This window comes from Falco punctatus (assembly GCF_963210335.1).
Source record: "Falco punctatus genome assembly, chromosome: 8".
Lineage (NCBI taxonomy): Eukaryota > Metazoa > Chordata > Aves > Falconiformes > Falconidae > Falco > Falco punctatus.
In genome coordinates, this window is record NC_137588.1 from 55631392 (window position 1) to 55653535 (window position 22144).

General features: G+C 47.7%; 1 protein-coding gene across 1 annotated transcript in view; it reads left to right on the plus strand.

Annotated features, from left to right (window-relative positions):
- Positions 1-22144, plus strand: part of LOC308068364 (serine protease inhibitor Kazal-type 5-like) — an 81566-nt gene that overhangs the window by 38938 nt on the left and 20484 nt on the right. The window lies entirely within an intron of this gene.

Sequence of the window (22144 nt, forward strand, 5' to 3'; positions counted from 1 at the left end):
GATCCTGCTGTGATAGGGCTTTGAAGGATCTGCAGGCTGAATGGGAGTTTTTATATTGAGCTGAATTTCAGGTAATGATGAGACTTGGGGTAGCAGGGGACTAAGTATACTCTCAGGGATTGCCCTGCTTTTTATTTGAAAGCTGCTGTGTGATTTATGATAGGGTTTTTTCCGTTTCAAAACTGTATGTTTGGGAGGAATGGGCAGCAAAGGTCGCTTTTTAATAGGCTGTTCCCCTTCCAGGGTGGACCTCTCAGAGGACCAAGCTCTCACGTCAAAGATGTGTCTGCATCTGCCTCTGCTCATGGGCAGGCAGGTTGTTGGTGTGTGCCGGGCTTACGAGGAGCCCTGCTGTGCTGGCACCTGCACGGCTTTCTGTATTTGCCAAAAAAACTCCCACAGCAAGAGAGCCAGAGCGGGCTCTTTAGAAACGGTCATTCTTACTTTTTGTGTTGGTAGTATTTTTGTTAGAAAAGGATTTTGAGAAGGGGCTGTGTGGGCGGCGGGCTCCATTCCCTCTTTGCAAATTGACTTTGTTAAATCTCTGTATTGTTTAGAGGTTTTATTCCTTCTCTGGCATAGCCAGGGTCTGGCTGAACGTTAGATGACTGGGTAACAGTGGAAAGGTTTGGATGCTGTCTTCCTGATTTCTGGCGTGAGGCCTGCATCTTAATTAAATCCTTGGGCATCCCTTCCATGGAGTCAGGGCACTGCAACACTGCTGTGCTACGTGCAAACCAACCATGGGTATATAAGGTGATGGGTTTTGGTTGGGTTTTTTTGTTCGTTTTTTTTTTTTTGAGAGGATTTCTTGGGTTTTAGCTCTTGCCCTGTGCGTGTTCCTGTGAGCTGATGATCGTTGCCAGACTGCAGAAGAGGTAAAGTCGGGTGTGTTTGGGGGAGTGCTGCCAAATAACAGCATGGAAAGGTCTTGTAGCAAAGATCACGTAAGCCTAAATCGGAGATCTGTGGTGAGTCAGAGGTTTAATTTAATTAGTTCTAAAATTAGAGTAGAGTTTCTGTAAGGGGAAGGCAGGGCAGGAGGAGGGAAGATTTGGGGTTATGCTTTATAAGTAAGAATTGAGTAGTACGAGCTGTACAGACTGATAGCAGTGTCCTGTGGCCTTTAATATATCTAATAAGCATGTTTTATACACAAATTAGTGTGCACAGTTCAGTATTGCCATTCATTGTATAAAGGCTAGTCAATTAATTTCTGGTTTTGCTTCCATGTGAGAACGATGCTCTCTTTTTGTCTTTTATCTCTTTACAGTTTCTACAGAAAAGAATATTGCCTTTTAACATGTGCGTATTATCTAGTACCTGGCACAATGGCACTGGGGCTTGTAGTGACTGCTGCAGGGTAAATAATTGGTAATAACAGCAGTTCATATATAAAGAGTATGCAAACACTCTTATTTCTGGAGATTTTTCCCTTTAACTTGAACTTCACTTGGTAAACTGGGTTAAGCATCCAGCCTAGTGAATTCTTTGACCTCTCTTTCACTTCTCTTTCGTCAAGGAACGAAGACGTGACCTAAGGATCTTGGTGGTCAGTTAATGGAAGAGGAAATTTAGGCTTGGAAATGGTTTAGGGAGTAGATTACTTGAGGAGGAAGACTCCACCTTCCAAACATTTTAAACTGAAGAAGAGCAAGTTAAAGGCTTATGGATTTGGGAATGTGATAAAGAGTTCACCCATCCATTAAGAAACTTCTTACAATGAATGTTAAGGGCATTCCCAGTTCCTGAAGGCCCCAGAGTCCTGATTAACTTGGTGGCTTTGCTTTGTGTTTTGATTCTGGTTTGGGCCATGCTGCAAATCCTTCCTGGAGGGGTTCATAGAGGATTTGCAAGGGTGTTGCATCACTAGGGAGTCAAGCTAAACCCCACAGCCATTATCTGAGGCCTTTTGGGTCTCTGGGCATGCAGTCTGTTTGCAGTATTCAAATGCACATCTAATTACGGTATATGAACAGGGTGGGGTGGTCCTCCTGCTCATCCCAAGGTGTTGCTGAGCAGCTTGGGCTCCTTTCCATGCCCCCCAAAAGTGGTGAGATGTTCAGGAGGGGAATAGATGATGGCAATGCTCAAGAAAGATATGCCAGAAAAAGGTTTTCAGCTGGGGAGGAAGATCAAAGCGCACACAGAAACTGTTCCTTGCTGTGTTCCAACGCAGGTCACTATCTCTTCCTCCTTGCCTTGAAGAATAGTCTCGGCATGTGGTGTCAAACCCCATGCTGCACTGATGGCCACGGCCAGACAGTGGGTTAGCCAGCAGCTTGGTGTCCGTCCCACACAACCACATGGAATGGGGGAATGGCCCTATGAGCAGTCAAGAATATTGTACAGAATTACTGCTGCTTTTGGGGTCTGACTAGCATGTGAGGTATAACTGGTGAGCTGGGAGGGTGCCCTGGGCCCCAGCAGGAGGGATAGGATGGGGACTGGGTGTCAGCAGGTGGCACTGTCTGCTGTCACAGTCCTGGGGCTCCACTGCACCTTGGGGTGCTCCTGTGGGAGCCACACCACTGCCTCCCCAGGTCCCTTCCCAGCCACCTTGTAGGCACAGGTGGGACACCCTTGCAGGGGTGGGCAAATCTGGCTTCTTAAGGTCTGTGCTCAGTGATAAATTCGAGGCACATTATATGTGCCATTTTAAACAGGTGTTCAGAGTGATTCTTGATGCTAAGAAAAGCCTTTCCCTTGGGATGGCACTGTACCTGTAATAGAAGTAAGGCTTCTACCCCCGCTGCCTCTAATAACTGCAGTTAGAGAATAGCATTTCATCTGCCTGAAATTCTCCTGCTGCTTCAGTGAGACGCTGGACTGATTTCAGCTCTTGCCAGTATCGATCTGACGTTGCAGAGTGTTGTTTAAAGGCTGCCCCTTTCCATCCAAAAGGCTTTGGGATCTCTAAATCTTCACAGGGTTTAGTGAGCAAATTGGGACCTCAGGATGAATGGTAATGAATAACTGTCAGCAGTTAGTGCTGAGCCACAGCCATTGGAAAAGAGAAAAATGAACCAACGCTTCCTTGTAAACCCTGCAATTGCGGGTTCTCCCTGCCACTGGTGCGGTGGAGCAGGAGTCCCACTGGGTCAGTGGTGTTGCAAAAGCAAAGGGACTTTCACTTGCGTGCCCTGAGGAGCCCTGGGGACAGAAGCTGCTACTGAACTGAAAGGGAGCTGGGAGCAACCTCCCAGCCCTGCCTGGTCCATCACGGGAAGAGTGGGAGTGCTCCTGCACCTCAGATGGTCCCTTCTCCAGAGTGAGTAGTTTCATCCATGAAAAGGCTGTAACAAACGCAGCCACCGCTGATGGTGGGGTCTGGTGTGCAACCTGTCCTTGTGTGGGTGTGGACCCTGCTTTTCCTCTCCACAGCTTGCTGTCTCTCGGGGCTGTTAGGGACCAGGGTGTTTCCTTCCCTCCCTCTGAGCACACCTGGGTGCCCTTGCATGGGAGCTCTGCCCACCTGCCTGCTGGCTGAGGGAGGAGCGCAGCCTGTGTCTTCCACAAAGAAATAGTTGTTTTGGGTGGCAAAATACTTTTTTGGCTGGTGACACCTTGGAGGTACATGATGGATCTGGTGAATGTGGCTGCTGTGCTGTTTGTTGGCAGTTTGAGAGAGCCCTGACTGATGTAAAGGGTGGCTGAGGGGGACACCTTGAGAGTGAGCTGCCACCATGCTGGCTTCCTGCAGTCTCCCTGTTGAAGACTGTCTCCTTGACCTTACTGATGCCTCCAAGGGTTGTGGCATGCCCTAAACCAAGCTCTGTGCAAGCTGGAGGGAACAAGCATGATTTCAAGTGCAGAATGAGCTGGAATATTCTGCCTCAGTCCTTGGCAAAAGCCAAGTGCTGCCAGTAGCTCATGTCTTATTTCTTCTGTCTGTCTAGCTTCAGTCACATCGAATTTTGTCCCCCATACCCTGGCACCATCCCTGCTGGCCTCTGCTCTTTATTGCAACATGTAGGACTTTTAACGGGCCTGCTAAACACTTATTGCGTGTGCCCCTGGTTTTCCAGCTGGTCCTGGTGGCTGTGTTGGTGGCCTGCTGTCTTGCTTGTCTTGGATCATCTTCCTTCCAGGTCATTGACTGATGATGAACAGAAAGGGCTCAAGAAGCCAAGTCATATGGAGCAAGGAGAAAAACAAAGGTGCTGAGTGACAGCCCTGCTCAGGTGGCTACGACTGCTGCTGCAGCGTTGCTGTTGCCGAGTGGCACCTCATGCATTCCTCTGGTGGCCCCAGCCTGGGGCTGGGAGTCAAGTGCAGTCAGCTGGGAGTCAGCTAGGCATGGCCTTGGGAGAGGCACTTAACTCTCTCCTTCTCACTGATGGGGAAATGGATAAAAATAAAGATGCTCACCTCCCTCTGAGGGTGGTGAGAGGATTAATTGGTTAATGTTTGTGAAGTGCTTTGAAGTTGAAATAGGGCAGATGAGTGCTAACCTGGATTGCAAAAGCTAGATGTGTCATGTGGAGGTAAAGGCTGTGCTGAGGAGGCAGTGTGAGCCTTAAATCCTCCGTCCTTCAGAAGTCAGGTGCCTCACAGGTTGACCTGTGCTCAGAGCAGCCAAACACAGGGATTAGAGAGAATGGCAATTGCAACACCAAGACCTTTCCCTTCCCATTAAGTCCTGGGCCAGCCTGTGTCCCTGCTCGCAGGGACAGGCTGCCAAGGTACAGGTCAGCTCTCGCTGTGGTGGTGGCAGCATCTCATCCTCCCCCTCCTTGGGACAGAGCTGTGTGGGCAAGGACTGGCGTGTTTTGTGACAAGTGAAATCTGGTTCCGGGTTCAGCGTAGGGGAGACCAGAGCTAGAGGAGGGTTGAGCAATGCAGGCTCCCTCCCGGGGGTGAGCGTGAGAACTAGCACACCCTAAGCAAGAATGTGTTTGGTGACCTGGGTATAAGCCATGGCGGGTGGGGGTGGTGCTACTGGAGCTGTGTTTAGCCTGGGTGTGTGTCCACCCACTGATGGTTGCTCAACAGGGTGAAGAAGGAGGAGGCAATGTTTGCTTGGCTGCTTGTGGTGTTGGGTACCTGCTGGGAGTTGAGCCCAGTGGGGAGTCCTGTCTGTGATGGGATGCCCCATCCATAGGGAAAGGGGAGCTGCCATGGGGTGGCCAGTGCTCTGGGTTTGGGACAGAGTGCTCCTGGGGTCTGTGTGCCAGCTCTTAGGATGAGCCCTCCACTGCCATGCTTGTGGTGCGTTGTCTATGTACTGCAGCGTGTCCACAGTGGAAGAAGATGGGGTGTCAAAAACTATTTTCTCTTCCTGAAGTAGTGGACAGGGCATGACTTTATCCTGCAGGATGAGGAGCTGTGACAGAAGCTGTCTGTCACTCCCGATGCTGTCCTAAATGAGACCAGACTTTCATTCTGGAAGGACAGAGCATGCGGAGGTGGGTCGACATTTACCTGCTACTGTTTGTGGACCCTCTTGTCTACCTCCCATGGCACAAAGTTACTGGGGGACTGCTGGATGTGGGAATGTGCAAGTCTGGCCTCTGTCATCCCATTTCTCCATTGTTCATGGTCCCTAGCAAGCAGACCACCTTCATGGTCCTTCTGATTTTGTCCCTCTCATGATGCAGGGAGAACTGGAGATGGCTCTGGGTAGGGAAAGCTGGGCTAGCAAATATGGAGGCAGCCACAGGGGCAGTGAGCTGTATGAGCCTGGCTTCAAACCAGCATCAGGAGCTGCTCAGAGCTATGCCTGGCTGCTGGGTGGGTTGGTCACTTGTGTGCATCCACACTCATGTCAGCAACAGCAGAAATGTTTGTCTTGGACTCTCTTCGTTTTAGTACCTGGGATTCTCCTTCTCTGTACCTCATGGGACTGGCTTTCCAAGGTCTGGGGTCAGCATGTGGTACTGGGATGGCTGAACTTGTGGACCTCCAATGGGCATTTGGGACAAAGCAAGGGAAGACCAGACCTAGAGCCACCTGACCCTGTGGCAGCCCAGAGCTGAGCTGCAGCCCTGCAGTATTTGGCAGTATCTGGGCAGCCAGACCCTCCTGGAGCAGGCTGGGCTTTGGCAAGGAGATCAAGGGATTTGAGTGGGAGATGATGGGGAGCCTCCTAGGGAGGAGCAGCCTGTTGGGGAAGGCTGGGGTGGGAAGGTGGAGTCTGGAGGAGGGTGCAGGTATCTTTCACTTTCCTTAGCTGCTTCTGCAAATGTGGGACTGCGAGCCAGGAGGCAGCACTGCAGACAGTGCCCTGCTCCTTGTAGGGAGCCTGCTGTGGTCCCCTTCCCTGCCTTGTGGGGCTGCTTTGCCTGCCACCTGCTCCTTGGCACAGGTGGTGCATGCTGCTTGGTGGGTATAGCTGTGGCTGCTCTGCGCCACTCCTTTCCTCTGGGAAGGATCAAACTGCTGCTGCAGCCTGTCATCCAAATGCCTCCAAGTGGGGAAGAGCCTGGGGACCTGGTTTACAAGGGTCAGACAGATGTAAATAGCTTTTCTACAAAGATTTCTGCTCCACTTGCCCCATCCCAAATGCTATAGCAGCCCCTGAGGAGGTTTCTTTTTGCTTTGGTTACTGTACCCTGCTGAGGACTCAGCCCACACAGCCAGTTTGGGCTCTCCAAGGTTTCTTCAAGAAAGCAGCCAAATGTTTGTTTTATGGACACCCTCATAACACATATGGGTTTTCCAAGGAACAGCCAAAGGCGGCGGGGGGGGGAGGGGGGAACTATGAGGAGCTCTTCATCTGGGTTAACTCGTGCTTGTTGCTTCAGATGGGTTTATTATTCATCATGTACCCATCACTGCCTGAGGCCTGTTTGGCTCCATGCTCAAGAAAGTTTTTTTTCTTCTTTTTTTTTTTCTTAAACCACATCACTGCAGTGCTGCTGAGCACTTGTTTGCTGTTGCCATAAGTGCCTTCACTCCAAACTCTGGGACGTGGCAGGAGATAACTAACTCCTTCCTCCTTTTCTGTAGAAAATGGTTTTGTTCCTGGACAGCCCTACCGCACCCAGCCAGAGGAATGCTTCCTCCCAGCAGGAAAACTGTAGTGCCGAGTTAAATGGCATGCAAATATGGTGGCCTCATTAGTGGGCCTTTACTGCTGCAAGCAAAGGGGAAGAGGGGGAAGTTAAAGTCCTGAGCACCAGTTGGATGGAGGGTGATTAAGAGAGCAAAATGAATCCTGTTTGAAATCGAGGATTTCCCCTGGAATGACAGCTCTGCTTTCTGTCCCTTCTGTGAATAAGGGTGCTCACGTGTGGGCACTGCACGTTCCCTCTGTAACCTGGAGAGCCATCTTCTCTGGAGGTCCATGGTGCCAGTGATGGCAATGCTGGCTAAGGATATGCTGCTCTGAAACTGGTAGTGCCATTAGGGCAGTCCCACCATGCCTACTTAGAGAAAATCCCCAGAACCACTTCTTGGGCTTTATTTTTGGTGTCAGCAAGTCCTGTAGAAGCAAAACCCAGTGGTCACGTTCTAGGCCCGGGAGAGCCGGACCTGCAGAGATGATGCTCTTGGGGAGAGTGGGCAGGGGCAGAAAGGACTTAAGGCTTCCTGGGAAGCAGTGACATCTGATCTGCTGTTGTGCATCTGAGCTGTATTAGAATTAGACTTTTTGGCCTGGGAATTTCCATCATTGAAAGCTTCTTGTAACAGGAATTACATTTGGTGAAGAGGGATGAAAATGCCTCTGCAGTAGGGTGAAATGGCTGTGCAATGTAAGCTCTCCCTCACCTCCCAAACCTTAGTGCTGTTATTGTAGACCTTGGCAGGTGAGTTCAGGGAGATGATGGGGTGCAGTGGGCTGAACCTCAGGCTCAGCTCCAGGGAAGGTGAAGAGTGTCTTGCCCTAACCTCTGGCTCGTTCAGTGCCCAGCAAGTGGCAAATTTTTCCTTTCTCCATAATCCAGCCGATAAGCAACAGACACTACTCCCAGGTCAGCCTCCTCGGGCTGTTGGAAAAATGATTCCATTGGTGTAAGCCCCTAGGAGGTGATAGGCAGCTACGCAAGTGGCAGGTCTAGGTATGCTGTAATGGAAGGGCAGCAGCTGGGGCTCTGGGTGCAGTTAGGAGGAAAGCTGATCGGATGGCACATCCCCAACCGTTACTGTGGGAGGGATAGTTTCATTCCCAAGGTAAGTCCTAAAATGGAAGTCAAGGGAGTAAGGTAGTAGCAAAACCATGCTTTGGGGGATGTGGGGTCCTGGGTGAGGACAGAGCAGTCTGCTGACAAAACACAGGTTGCTTATTTTCTTGCCACTAAAATCCTTATATCTCCTGCTTGCTGAGTGTGCCCTGTTGTCTACAACATAAATGACCCAGTTTGAATGGACTAGTTCAATCTGAGCTGTGCTGATGAAACAACATAAAAAAAATATCTCAGACTGTGCAAAGCATCTTTTCACTTACTTGGGAAGTTATCACTTAATATGGGAAGTGCTGAGGCTAGAAGTGAAAAATGAAGCTCATGATAGAGAAGTCCAGTTCATGTATGTCCTGAAGGTACTCGAGCATTTTGAGACTTGTTTTTTATTTAGGGCAGGGGCATGGACTTTCCCACATCTCTCTGGTTTTCCCCTTTATTTTTTTTATGCTTTTGAGAGCTGTCTCTAGCCTTGCTTATTAATTCTGTTTGCTGCAGTGGTGCCACAGGGAGCCACTGCTGCTGGCATGACGAGCTTTCAGTCTAATTTGAAACAAGATGTAACAAGGGAACACAATCCAGAGTGGGAGGCAGAGGGTGTAATGAGATCCCAGGTTTGATAGCCTGCATGTTGCACAACGTTGTGTGTTTGAGCACCTTGTTTGCAAACCTCGGGTCCCTTTTTGTAAGTTTTAGGGAGCAATGTCAACCTGAAGGTCAAGATTAAGATGTGAAGAATAACAGTGTTGGTTCCAGTTGGCCCTGAGCTATTAATTTTCTTGTATTTTTGGAGATGGAGAAACTTGGTAGAGGTGGTTTTTTTAGACCTGGTGCACAAAGGGTTCAGTGGTGACGCCTGTGGGAGAAGTTACCAAAAGAACTTCAAAGGTTCCTATTGCGGCTGAAGCAGTAACGCAATATGATGCAAAACTGAACAAGAGCAGCCAAAGCAGGGGGCCGCAGCTCTGGGGAAATTTAAAGGTGAGGAGGGCAATGCATTGGTTTTAATGGGAACATGGGGAGTTATTAAAGGAAGGATGAAGATCAGCAAGGATGGAGCTCATCAGCTGCCTTTAAAATGTAGGACGTGGGAAAACTGGGGGAAATGTGTTGGCGTGCATCCCAGGCTGCACCGATTTATTTTTAAACAGGGAATCTATCATTATGAGATGCAAAGACTTACAGCAGCTGTTCTCTGTGCAGGGATGTGAAAGTCCTTGGGCATCCTGGGAGCGAAGTGAAAGTGGATCTCCCCTCTCACTCATTATTCCTCCACAGTAAAAGCTGATCAGCCCCTCCCTGCCGAAAGTGAAGTGCCGAGTATTTCCCTTTGATTTATCCCTTTAATGATTAGCTTCCCTCTGCCTTTGCAGCATCTTCTGGTTCAAAATATCTGCAATTACCCTGGTACTGGGGATTTGGCTGTGCTGTTGTGACTCCTGTAGCTTGACTGCATCAGTTCAAGGCAGCCAGCCAGCCGAAAGGACCTTGTTAGCTTGGTCCGTGTTTATCTGGAAGTACAGGTGGCTTTGGGAGCCACGTTGCCCTTGCACACAGGTTTCTTTGGGCTCCATGCTTCAGTTCATAAATGTCTAAAGGTAGGAGTGACATCGCAGGAGGTAAAGGGTCCTTTGAGGGGAGGAAGCCGCTCAAGTCTGCCTGTGGAGACCTGGCATGGGGAGATCTGATGGGCTTTGGGGTCACACCTGCAGATCTCTTTCCAACTTTGGTGCAAGACGGGCTGGAGCTCAGACAAGCAAAGCATGTGGTGGCTCATTGCCTCCAGACAGAAGGAGCTCTGCGGGGAGAAGAGACCCTGTCACTGGTGCTGCCTTGGCTCCCAAGTGCCGGTCCATCAGCAGCTCATGTGGATGTCAGGGTTCAGCTCTCCCAGGCACCAGGCAAAGGGATTATTTCTACCACACATAAAAAGATTGCAGGCTTTGGTATCTGCTTTGAGGTTCTCGCTGCCAGGCTTAGTAAAGAGGCTTAGGAGTGCTCAAACCAGAGGAATAAATCTGCTGCACCTCTTATCAAAAATAATGCACGGTAGGCTTCAAAGGAAGAAGGAAATCTTTGTTTTGTAGCCGGCTTATGTGTCTGGTCTGAGTGATTCTCAACCTTGTCTCTTTACACCAGCGTAACAGTCAGTGGGAAAATAAATAGAAACAGATATGTCTAGGAATAGATCTGGCAAGTGGGTGGGACACCTCCAATGCTGGGGAGATTCTTCAAAGAGAGGAAATGTTGTCTCCACCTGGGCTGCTGCTGCGGGCTGCCGAGGGGCAGGGCTGTGGCTCACTGGGATTGCACGCGGCTGCCTGAGGGTGATTTTTATGGAGCAATCATGGTAATTAGCAAGCACAAGTTTTTCCACGTACCAAACATTGTCGAGGGCAGTAATTCAGCCCCATGCTTGTTATTGTAGTGAGTGTTGGGCAGGAGTGTCCTGGGAATTTGTCGCATCCCAAGGGGGGGAGCCCATCAAAGTGTCCTCAACTTGCTGATGTTGGCTTGCCACCCTGAAACAAAGGGCTGATGAAATAGCATTAGCCAAGCTGGTCACTAATGAGGGCAAAGGAACATCTGGAGCCAAGATTTGTTTATAGCTCTTTGTTTTGTCATTGTTAGGGAGACAGAAGAGGAAGTATCACTCAGAATATAAATCATGACATCCAAACAAAGGACTGACATCTGGGTGTGATTTTGGATTTCATGTCCTAGGATTCTCCTGAGGGTTAAAGCCCAAAATTTTAGCCCAATATGTTTGCAATCCATCCTGTTTTCAAGAAGGTTTGGTGTCACTTCAGGACAGGCACAAATAGGCAGTCCAGATCTCCAGACCAGAACTCGCATGTACTGAGACCTGAGAATGTCCATGTCTGCTCTGAGAGCCTGCACCAGCTTGGGATAAGTCCTGTGCCTGGGTCCTGGATCTGACCATGGTTGGCTGTGGATGTTGAGGGGGAATAAACAGGGCAAGCACAAAGTAATTCTCCTGTGATAAAGCTTCATGTGGCTTATGGACTTGTCAGCCAGAGGCTGCATCTCCATAATCATGTTTAATAACCACTGATGGACCAGTCCGTGAATTTGTTTAATTGACTTTTGACTCCTTGATGTGTTTGGCATCCACAACATCCTGGGGCGATGAGTTCCACAATGCAATTAGATTGTATGGGGAGGGGAAAACAAACTTCCTTTTGTTTGTTTAAATCTACTATATGATAGTTTATTTAGTATCCCTTAATTCTAGCACTATGAGTAATCCTGAACTACATCTACTGTTAATTTTCTCTGGGTCACTCCTGATTTTGTGGACTGTCATAACCATACATCCCTCTGTAGCTTGTTTTCCACTGTAGGAGTTGCTGTGAGTTTAGATAAAAACCTTTCCTATTTCTGCTCCTCTCCATGGCCAGGAGAGGGGTGCTCTGTGCCCTCTCTAGCTCCTACATCCCTGTCCTGATGATGCCAAGGAAGGCCACAGCTTGCAGAGTGATGCAGCTGCGCAGCAGCATGATAGAAACAATTTTTTTTTTTCCTCTCTCCATTTCTTAACAGTTCCTATCAGGCATTAAACTTTTCTGATTGCTGCTTAACAATGAGGTGACATTTATTTGCGACCTTACCCACAATGTCTCCATAATACACCCCCTGACAGTGGTTGCTAATGTAAAGCTGTAATATACAGGTATAGTATAGCTAGCCTTTTCCCCTGTCTACATTTTTCAATACTTACATTTGCCTGCCACTTTCTTGTCCAGCCACTGCGTTATGAGCGACTTACACTTTTCTCTCAGTTCACTCGAAGCTTTGAACTCTTCTGAATCATTCCATTTGTCCCTTTGCTAATTGCCTTTTCAGAGTAATTTATAAAAAGCTGAGCTGCGAAGATTCCTGTTGGGTCTCGCTTCCACTGGGAGAGCTGACCTTTTATTACAGTTTCCACTTGTAACCGCTTCTAACTCAAAGAAGCGGCTCTTCGTGCTACCTTACGTTCTTCAGAAGCCTTTAGAGGAGGGATCATGAAATGAGTTCATTAGAAACAAAAGTTCATTGTGTCAAGCAGCGCTGCTGCTTGCCCATGCTTGGGGGAACTCTGATGGACCGATGAGACAGGACTTGCCACCCCGAAACCTGTGATGAGTCTTCCCCCGTCTGTCACCTGCCTCTGTTTACTTCATTACCCAAAAGCACAGTACCGAGCTTCAGCTGGGTGATTGCATGTTTGAGCCCCTTCGGCACTGCTGGGGGGACTTAATCCCTGACTGTGGCTCTGTTACCAGGATTTATCAGTTTATTATTGTGAATAAGAGTTAATTTAGCTTTTCTACTATAGTGTAATGTTTCTTGGAGGCTCCCTTAGCCCTGTGATCATGGGCTCTTCAATGTGTTTTGTTAGTGCCTGTGACTTGGAAAATCCTGCTCAGAATCCTTGGTGTATTTTGGCACAGTTGCAGATTTTACATTTTAGACTTTGTTTTTACATTTTCATTATTTGGACAGTGCTGCTACTTACAAAGCCTCATTTTACTGTTAATTGTCCCATGCTGACTTTTTTTCTAATTTTGTTCCCTTAAAAGATACACGTTTACTCTAATGACTTCTTCAAATGGTCTTCCCACCTCCTGGGTGTGTTTCTCCTTACTGGCTTTCACTTTTTAATTTTCTTTGAACAAGCATCTGTGGTGTTAGGCAGCTGCCTCTTTAAGTTAGACTTACGGTAGCAGGTCTGCAAGGCTGCTTTCAAGTTTGTCAGTTTTAAGGTGTGAAGAGCCACTGGCACTATACTTGAAATCAAATCCAATAGTTCCTGGGTGCTGCTCAGTGTGTGCTTAAGAAAACTCTGCTTCAGAGGTCGGAGAGTACTTCTGGAGGGAGTGGTGGCTTCCCATCTTCAATGTAGACATCTTCCATCCTATCAGTTATCCCATCTATACAGGGAGATGAACATCTTCCATCACTTGTGCTTGTGTCCTCTTATCCATCACAGCCTCACTCATCTCCCTTAAGGTTTTGCAGTCCTTGCCCTGTTCTGGATGGGTGGATGATGAAGTAACTCTAATACTATAATGTCTGGGCATGGGACTGCAATCCTAGGGACTGTGGGACTTGTTGATACAGTTAAGTTGGTTGTGCCTTTTGATAAGCTCTCATTAATGTATGCCTTAATGCCCAGCTCCTTGATGCTCAGCTCCTCCACCTGCACAGCCTACTTTCATTCCTGTATAATTTGTACCTGCTCATTACAGTGTCCTGCTGCTTATCTTCCCTCCACCAGGTTTCTGAGGTGCTGGTTCTGTTAATAGCCCCATCTGAAACCAGGGCGCTGCTGTTCATTCACCTTGCTTTTTAGACCCTTGGTGCTTGGATAGAAATGCATACATAGTGTCTTGTTCTGTTCTCTCCCTCTCTCCACAGGCCTGAGGGATGTCTGCTGGGGCTGCAGTCTGCTGTTTCCTCCCTGACTGTTTTTGGCTTCTCTCCTATCCTTTTATTCAAGGATAAAAAAAATCTTCATGACTTCTCCACTGGAGACTGCATTTTCCCAAACCACATGTCTTGTCAAACTGTTGGCTTTCCTACAACATTTAGTTTAAAAGAACTTCTTTATGTGCCAGTAGCCTTGAACTATTTTTATTTGGGTCTAGTACTTGGATCGTTACTGTATAGGCTCTACCTATTCAAGCCTGTCTTTAAGGCACTATACTCTGAACCTTGCAATGACTCTGGATTTCATTATAGTGCACTGGGAGAAACGTTTGTGAGTGTGTTACTGAGTTGGTCCTGGCCTTCAGCCTGGCAGCTACTAGCTAAATCTCGCCTTCAAGATTGTTCTCTCCATCCTGTGTTGGTGGTGACCATGTGGACCACACCATGAGTTCTTCCCCAGCTCAGAGTAGGGGGCAGTCCAGATGTGAGACCACCCTGTTAGCATCCAGCAGGCAATTGATGTTCTGGTCCTCACTCATCTGTTTCCATTGCACTAACCTCTTTCATTCTATTGACAGAATTCACTGTTTTTAGGGGGATACTCTTAGTATGAGAGAATACATTTCCCTCCTCAGATGATTGGTGGTGTGTGTTGTGGCTTTTTTTTTTGAGATCCTGGTCTGCATGAGTGCTCTGTACTGTTTTTGCATGCATCACTGCTATCTCTCTGGACCCAGCAGACCTTTGGTTTGGTTGTTCTTGGTACAAGGCTTGGTGCTTTCTTTGAGGTCCATGGGTACTCTTCATAATGTGCAGACTTAAGTGATCTGCCTGTGACCAGCCCTAACACATGTGCACAAAGCTGTCCAGCTGTGCACGTGCAACAAGTCTGATGCAGCTCAAGTCCTTTGCGCTGATCCCTTGCTCAGGCCTTGTGATCCCATTAAGATAAACTGAATGGGGTGATCGTCTGAAAAGGGTCTTCAGACATCCACTGCGCAAGGACAGAGTAAATTACCTTGAACGGTACCATAATCAGGTGTAAATACTTACATTTTTTAATTTTTTTAGGATTTCTACAACTTTTCAAGGCTGTTGCTTTTTGAGAGGTCTTATAGATATCTAGCAAGAAGCTACAGGGGTGTCTTCCATTCCTGAGCAAAACTTTAATGTTTGTCCTGTTGCTCGGTGCAAGGCGAATTCATGTTCTGTCACTCAGTGATTCAAACTCCCCTCCATTAGATTCTCACCACCAATTCAGGATCCCTTGTGTAGAATGTGCTGTGAATTCTGGGCAATTCCACTAAATCATGTAGTCTAGACATCCCATACAAGCCTGAAACATAACCCCATGCAAAGCAAGTGCTCATTTTTAATGTGTTTGGGGTATTGCAGTGACTTGCCGTTGTTGCAGTGATTTGCATCATTTTGAAGTGAGATGTTTTGATTTTTTTGTGTGTGAAATGTGGAGTATAGAAAAGCTCAAGAATGAAGCAAAATATCTTACTTATCTTGAAATTTTTAAACTCCCCTCAATTTTTGTGCTTTGGGTTTGTTTTTTCCTGGAATTGCAAGCAGAAAGTTGGTACTAACACCACTATAATAATGGTGTGGTGTATCCATGTTGAGTTAAAAGATAATATAACAAAAGTCATCCAGGTTTCTTGGTAAATGAGACTCTTTATTATTTGTTATTAATTAAATCTCCAGCCTGAAGATATGCCAATTATCTTAGATGTCAGTCTAATCTCTAGGAGACCATCTTCAAAAGCATGTGGGGAAAAAGCCTAGGGCATATGGATATGGTATTTTTCAATTTTTATTTCATGCCATACCTTGAAAACAAATAATAAATTCAATTTAACTGCTTCCTTTTGTAAACCTGCTGATGGGTGTAGCTCCTAGGGTGGGATTTAACCCAGTTAGCTGCAGCCAGAGGATTGTTTTGACTTAATTTTTGTTTCACTCAGAGAGAGCAGTGATTTATTGTTTTCTTTAACCTTTTTCTTTCTGCTTTTGGATTCCTCTGGATGTCTCCCAGGGAAGGTGTAATTCCTTTAAAAAAAAAAATCCAAGCAAGTATATTTTTTACATAGCTGATAGAAACTGCTTTTCTTTGTTACCTGTCACAAGCCATGTAGCAGCAGTCCAGAGATTCCCAGAGACTCATGGATTTGGGGCAGAAATACACTGGATGAAATTGTTTTGACAAAACATTCAGACTAGACTGAAAATTTGCCAGTGATGTGGAATGCCCTTGACTGCTCTCCTCCTGCACAGACCCAGGCACTGTTAAACGATCACCCCTTGTTTCCAGCCTGATGTTACTTAGTTGTGGCTTCTAGCCTTTGGATCCTGTTATTCCTCTGCCAGACTGAGGAGCCCATTAACTGTGATAGGCCAATCAAACATGTCCTAATTGATCTACTGATGTGGTTACTAGTGACGACAGGCAGATGAACTTGATGACCCAGGAGGTCCTTTCCACTTCTGTGTTCCTTGGAGGTAGTGGAGTGTTAATGCCAGAGTGAATCACAGGTATTAGCTGTCCTACACCTTTGGAAGCAAGCTCCATGGCATCTCCAATGACTGTGACTAACAAAGCAAAGTGTATCCCCTAAAGTCAGCCCATGGGACCAAACATGCACGACAGTGAATACAAGAAGAAAATAGCATTTGGACACTGATAGATTTGTATGCTGCATCTGGTCCTGAGCCAGTGATGGATGGACAGACCCTCTGGACAGGCAGTTACTCACACAAGGATGAACCTCTGGAGTGAAGGCAGCTGGATGGTAGGACAGGCAGCAACAGAGATCAAGTGCACATGTAATGGATTCAGAAGGGAGAGAAAGGAAAAGGACTCTGCAAATGCAGGAGACCTACCTTGCTACAAGCAAGGGCTAATTGACATGAAGGGGGGCTACCTGAGGCACCAGCTTGGTCCCTGCTCCCCAGCCCCAGGGCTCTGTCTGTCGCTGAGCAACCTGTTTCAGTGCAGCAAAGGGCAGGTCTCCTTTATGGCTCACACTGTATGTAAAGTGTGTTGTACAGACATACTTGTGTGCAACAGCTGGTGTACAGCATCCTCAGCTCCATGATCAGCTCCCACAAAAGGTTCAAATGCAAGTGTGTATGCAAACTTACTAAATCCTATCCAGAAGGCTCCATTCCTGTAGCCCAGGTGTTGGATTGTTGCCATATTTTCAGCTGGAAAACAAAGATTGTGAGTACAGTCCCAGCCCCGGTAGGGATCACAGGCTGGGAGATCCTAGCAGTCCACCAGCAAAGGCAGTATTTGGTCTTGCACCACCATGGACAAACACTTGGAGTATGTACAGCCCAGATGTCAGATCCTTTAGGACAAGGTGAACACCAACAGGAGCTGGGCTCCTTTGCTGCACGCTGCCTATTTGAAGTTTTATTGGTTTTACCCTTCTGCCAGGCACTGACTGGTGATGAAAAGGGCTAGATTGTGATCTGTGTGTTCCTTGAAAAAAATGAAATAGCACTGATTTGGGTCTTTCCCTGGCCTCGCTTCAGTTCTGGGATGCTGCTGGTGTCTGCCACGTGCCACTCCCACTAGCCAATTTGCTAATCAATCACTGCTGGTGAACATTTGCTTGCTACTGCTGTCATTAGGTATTAGTTAGCTGATCTGCTCCACCATTAGACTGGCGACCTGGCTGCAACAGGATGCTTATTAAGTTGGATGTGGGTGCACAGGCTAGTGTGTTGTGGGAAACTGCTATTAAATGCAAGTGAAAAGCCACAGGTAGTTAAATGTAACCAGGTAAACCTCAGGGCTTCCCATGGTGAGCACATTCCTGCTGCAGGGATAACAGAGCACTGTGTGTGCATGGGTGCCTATAGAAAAGGCATGTTTTATAACAGTCCTTGAGGAAATAGGTTGGCTTAAATGTGTGCTGAATTCCTATGAAGCGCATTGAAGTGCTTGAGAAGCAGACAAAAGAACTCTGAGGACAGTTTGCAGTGGATGAGGGAATGCTCCAGACAGCACCAAACAGGTTGAAAGAGACCAAAAGACCCACAGACTCCTTGGGAAAGGTTCTTTCCCCCTCTTTGATAGAGGCTGAGTGGGAGTCCAGTGAAATACAAAACAAAAAGGGGAGCCAACAGCATAGGTGCAGTCGCTGGTGATATAGAGAAGGAAGATGGCTTGCTCCTTCCTTCTCTCTTCTCTAGAAAAAAAGCTGGAAAAAAAGACTGGGATTGCCATGGCAATCAGCCGTGCCTGCTGGAGACGCTGGAAGGTGCCTTTAGCTGAGCAGATCACAGATCAGTGAGGCTGGTTTAGCACTTTGGGAGGCATGATCCACGTCTGTAGGGAAGAAGTCCAGAGGCGGGCCACACTCATGGGGTGGGAAGGACCTGGAGCATGTTCTCCTGGGCATGTGGGCATGGTGTGTGCCAGCTCACGGGCCATGTGGACAGATGCTTGATGGGGGGTTTCTTCAGCCTTTGTGCAGTTCAGAGCACAGCCAGAGTGGTGTCTTCTCAATTCAGCACGAGCAGAGTTGCTGGTGTCTGTCTGGAAGGTGATGTGTAGACAAGTCCTGGCGTCAGACACTAAAGAGGGTTTTGCTGTGGGACACTAATGTCAGAAGTCTTCTGTTTGTGTGTAAGGGAAGCCATGCTAGCTGGAATTTGTCATGGTGTCCTAGTACTGTTGCCAGAAAGGGCCTGGCAAACTCTCCTGCCAGAGCATAGGGATTGTTAGTTCAGTAGCAAGTATATTATCTGAAAATCAGGTACAAACTTGCAAGGCATTTGATGACTGCAGACTTGCATTCTGGAGTATTTGGCCACAGTGCAGAGCAGCAGACTCCAGGGTTACGCATTGAATGCCTGCCTGAAACTTGGGGTTTCGTACCTGAGTGGAGACAGCTGAGCAGTGAGGTCTGAATGGAGGTGGTTTCTTTAAGTGTGTTAGACCTAAAGCTTCCTTCTGATCCTGATGTATTTCTGGTGACTCTTGTCCCCTCTGAAACATCAAGGGCTGTGCCATTATCTTTGACAAGGCTGAACTGTTCCTTTAGCTACCAGAGCGATGCTGTTGAAGGTAATGATGCTGTTTGACAGCATGCCTCCCTTTCCTTAGAAAGATGTTTAAAACTTCTTACCTCTCATATAAAGGGACAAGTCTCCTCTTCCCCGGTAATTTCCACATCATCAGCACATTGTGGAAAGGTTGTACAGTGGCTGGAAAGTAATAGCTACAGGTGCCTTGAAGATGTTCCATAGCTTTCAATTAAAAAATTGGGCGGGTTGGCCAAATGCAAATATTTGTCAGTTGTATGCTGATCCCTAAATTTGGGGCATGTGGAAGGAGAAACAGAAGGTTATGGAAAATCCATAGCTCTTACGCAAACATATTCTGCTTTCATTTGTAGTTACTTATTTATTTTTTATTATTTTTTAGTGAAAAGCTGATAGTTTTCTTCGGCAACTAGTCCCAGTCACTTGCAGTTCTAGTCCTAATCCATGGCAGCAGATGCCTCTAGTGACAACCCTGTGGTCTTCTTTCAGATACATGCACAGAAATGCCTTATTCTGTGCCCTGTAGAATTTAAACCGAGAAATCTGGGCTCCGGTCTTCCCATAGGTTCCTCCAGAGGAATGGCTGGTGCCTTGAGGGATCGCATGCATGCCTAAAGGTACCTGCCATCAGGCTGGCTGTGGGATAGGGTAGAGATCAGAGTTTCACAGTGCAATTAGCAGAGAGGGGCGGGGTGATACTACAAGAGCAACCAACACCCACATGGGGCATGTTTTTGGCCTCCTGCTGTCACTGGCACTTAGGCCACCACACCCTGCGGCCAATTCCGACACTATAGAGCCTTTGCGACCGATAAAACATAAATAATAATTTTGCAGAGGGGAAAAACACTATGTTCCTGTCCCTTGTTGTTCAGGTGGGGATGGCGGGTGTTGAGGGTGGCTGGGTGACACGAAGGGCTCAGCCCTCACTGTGGGGCAGGTTGTGGTACCCCTCGTTGGAGCGGCGCTTGCAGGGTCCAGCTGGCAGTGCGGGATGGGGCAGTGTTACCCAAGCGGGTCATTTTGTGCTGTGTAATCCTTAGTGCACTGTGGCCATGGGCTCTCCAGGCACTCCTTCTGGCTGTCCACAGGAAAATCATCACAGGACAGATTTTTCTTCCCCTGTTGAAATTCTGCTGTTTCAGTAGCCCAGTGACAGTCATTGTCTCTCGTTTCCATACACAAGTTGAAGCCAGAGTCAGAAAAAATTTCTGCTTTGTTCCCAGACAATGGGGCTATGTTTCTTTCACATGATGACTCCGGCTTTTCAGTCCGTGTGCCACGCTTTGCCTCTCGCTGTGGCCCATGGCTGGTGCTCAGCAGAGGCTGGAAAATACCCACAGTGAATCCAGGCGGTTGTGCAACGCTGCACATGAAGTGGAATTCCTTTCTAACCCCTGCGGGCGATCAGTTTACGCCCTAAATGATGAGCTATTGATTACCCTTATCTAAGCTACAAATACTGTTAATGGCAGTGAAATCGGCTAGCTCTGGTAAGGTCCATCAAAGCGCAAATCATGGTGGCCTCCTGAGGCTGCAAGTCCTTTGCAGCTCCATGGGACGTGGTGGTGCTTTGCCATGGAAAATCCTTTCACTGTGCAGATGTTACTTGCTGAGGCCTTGTAGATCAAACCCCAGCTCCCTCAGTCTCCAGCCTAACAGTTTTCAACGAGCTAATACTGCCCTGGAAAGCGTTGACAGTAGGAATGGCAGGCTGCTTCCTCAGAGCCGGCAGGGAGAGCTCATTTCTTCGATGCTGGATCTCCCTCTGAATGCAGAGGCTGGTTCCAGCATTTCCAACCCCACATGGCATTGGTTATGGCTTGGGGAGCAGCTTTGCTCTCCCAGCGAGTGCAGTTTCCCAGGGCAGCTTCATTCTTCTGTGAACAAATGTCGTTAAGCTGCGGGGAGGCTCCTGGCTGGAAGGTGGGACCTTTCCATGGCCAGACTGAGACTGGTGAGTGGAATGAGACTGGGTGGTGTGTTAGACACTTGGATCTCTCCCCTGGATTCCTCTGTGTTACATTTCACATCTAGAAAAAGGTAAGTATATATTAAAGAAATCTAACCCAGCAGTAAGCTGCTTGTATTGTACCCTTCAGCCTGATGGAAGGGAAGAAGAATTGATGAGCTGATCAGTTTTCAAGGCCAGGAGAGATCAATAGGACCAGCCAGTTTGGTGTGCTTTGCAAATCAGACCATAGAGGATACTATTGATTCCTGTACCAGGCCTGCCTGAGGGATAGCAGTGTTGTTTTGACTTGTGGGAGGATGTCTCGCACCACAGGGATGAGTTCCAATATTGAGACCAGGGATGAATAGACTGAAATAGGTGTGACCCAGAGGGTAATGTGGCCTTCAGCATCTTAATGTATCCATTTGTGAAATGCAAATAATGACAGGGGAACCCTGTAGAGTTTCATTAATCCTTTGAAGATGGCATGTGTTGTATGCTGTTATTGTGATCTCCCAAAGCTGGTCTCATCCCTGCCTTTTGGACATACACCTCTTGCTGTTGCTCACTTCCTGATTAATTTCCCCCTCCTCCCTGGCACTGTCAAGCTAAGTCAGCAGTGGCAAAGGGCCTGTCCAGGACAGTCAGCCACATGTCATGGTGGCTCATGGCCTAGGAAGGGTTGCAAAGGTGAGTCCCATGCTCTGGTTCAAGCACAGGGTGCTGGAAACTGCTGTCATTGCATTACAGATGTGACAAGAAGACGCAGGACCTTTCTGCGCTGGAGGATGTACAGATGTCATGTGAGACAGTTCATAACCCAAGATACTTTTTGTGATGTTTAGATCAGAGCTAAAGAATGGATTTGGGCAGGAAAAGAAACTTGGTGGCAGGGCAGTGCATCACCCATGTGACACTGGGTCCAGAGAAGGATGCAGTAGATGCTGGATCTGAGGGAAGTTGTTAGATGCTCTCAGGGTGTGGAGATTTGCAAGGTGACTGATCCAAGTTAAGTTTATCCATGTTCTTTCCTTTGGTGCACTAAGTGCACTCGGCACAGGTTTTTATTTTTTCCAAGTGTTTTATTTTTCAGTGAAGTCTTGTTGCCATGTACTGGACATGTTGCTGAAATGCTTTTTGCTGAGGCTCTGTGTGCTCTAGGACGCACAGGACTTGCTGTGCACCTGATTCTCAGAGGTGGATGAAATCAGGAAATTCCTGTCGTTCTTCTCCTGGCCTGTAGCAGTTCACCTCCTTGGTGAGCTGCCAGGGAGAGGGAATAACGCACCAGGATGCTGAGAGTTAACACACTGCTGCTGCATTTGCAGTGATGCAGCCAGGTGGCGTGAAGAGTCAGCTGCTGGGCTGTGTTGCATACCTAACTCCACAGGTGGGAAGAGAGCAGCCTCTTGGGCAGGATTTTTCATTGGGTCAGACTGGTGGAGCTCTGCTTTGGGCTCAGGAAGGTTGCTCTGACTGGAGGGGAAGGACTGTGGTGAAACCTTGGGTACCTGCAGTGATGATGGGATTTCAGGATGACCAAGTCTTGTTTCCCTGGAGATCTGGGCAG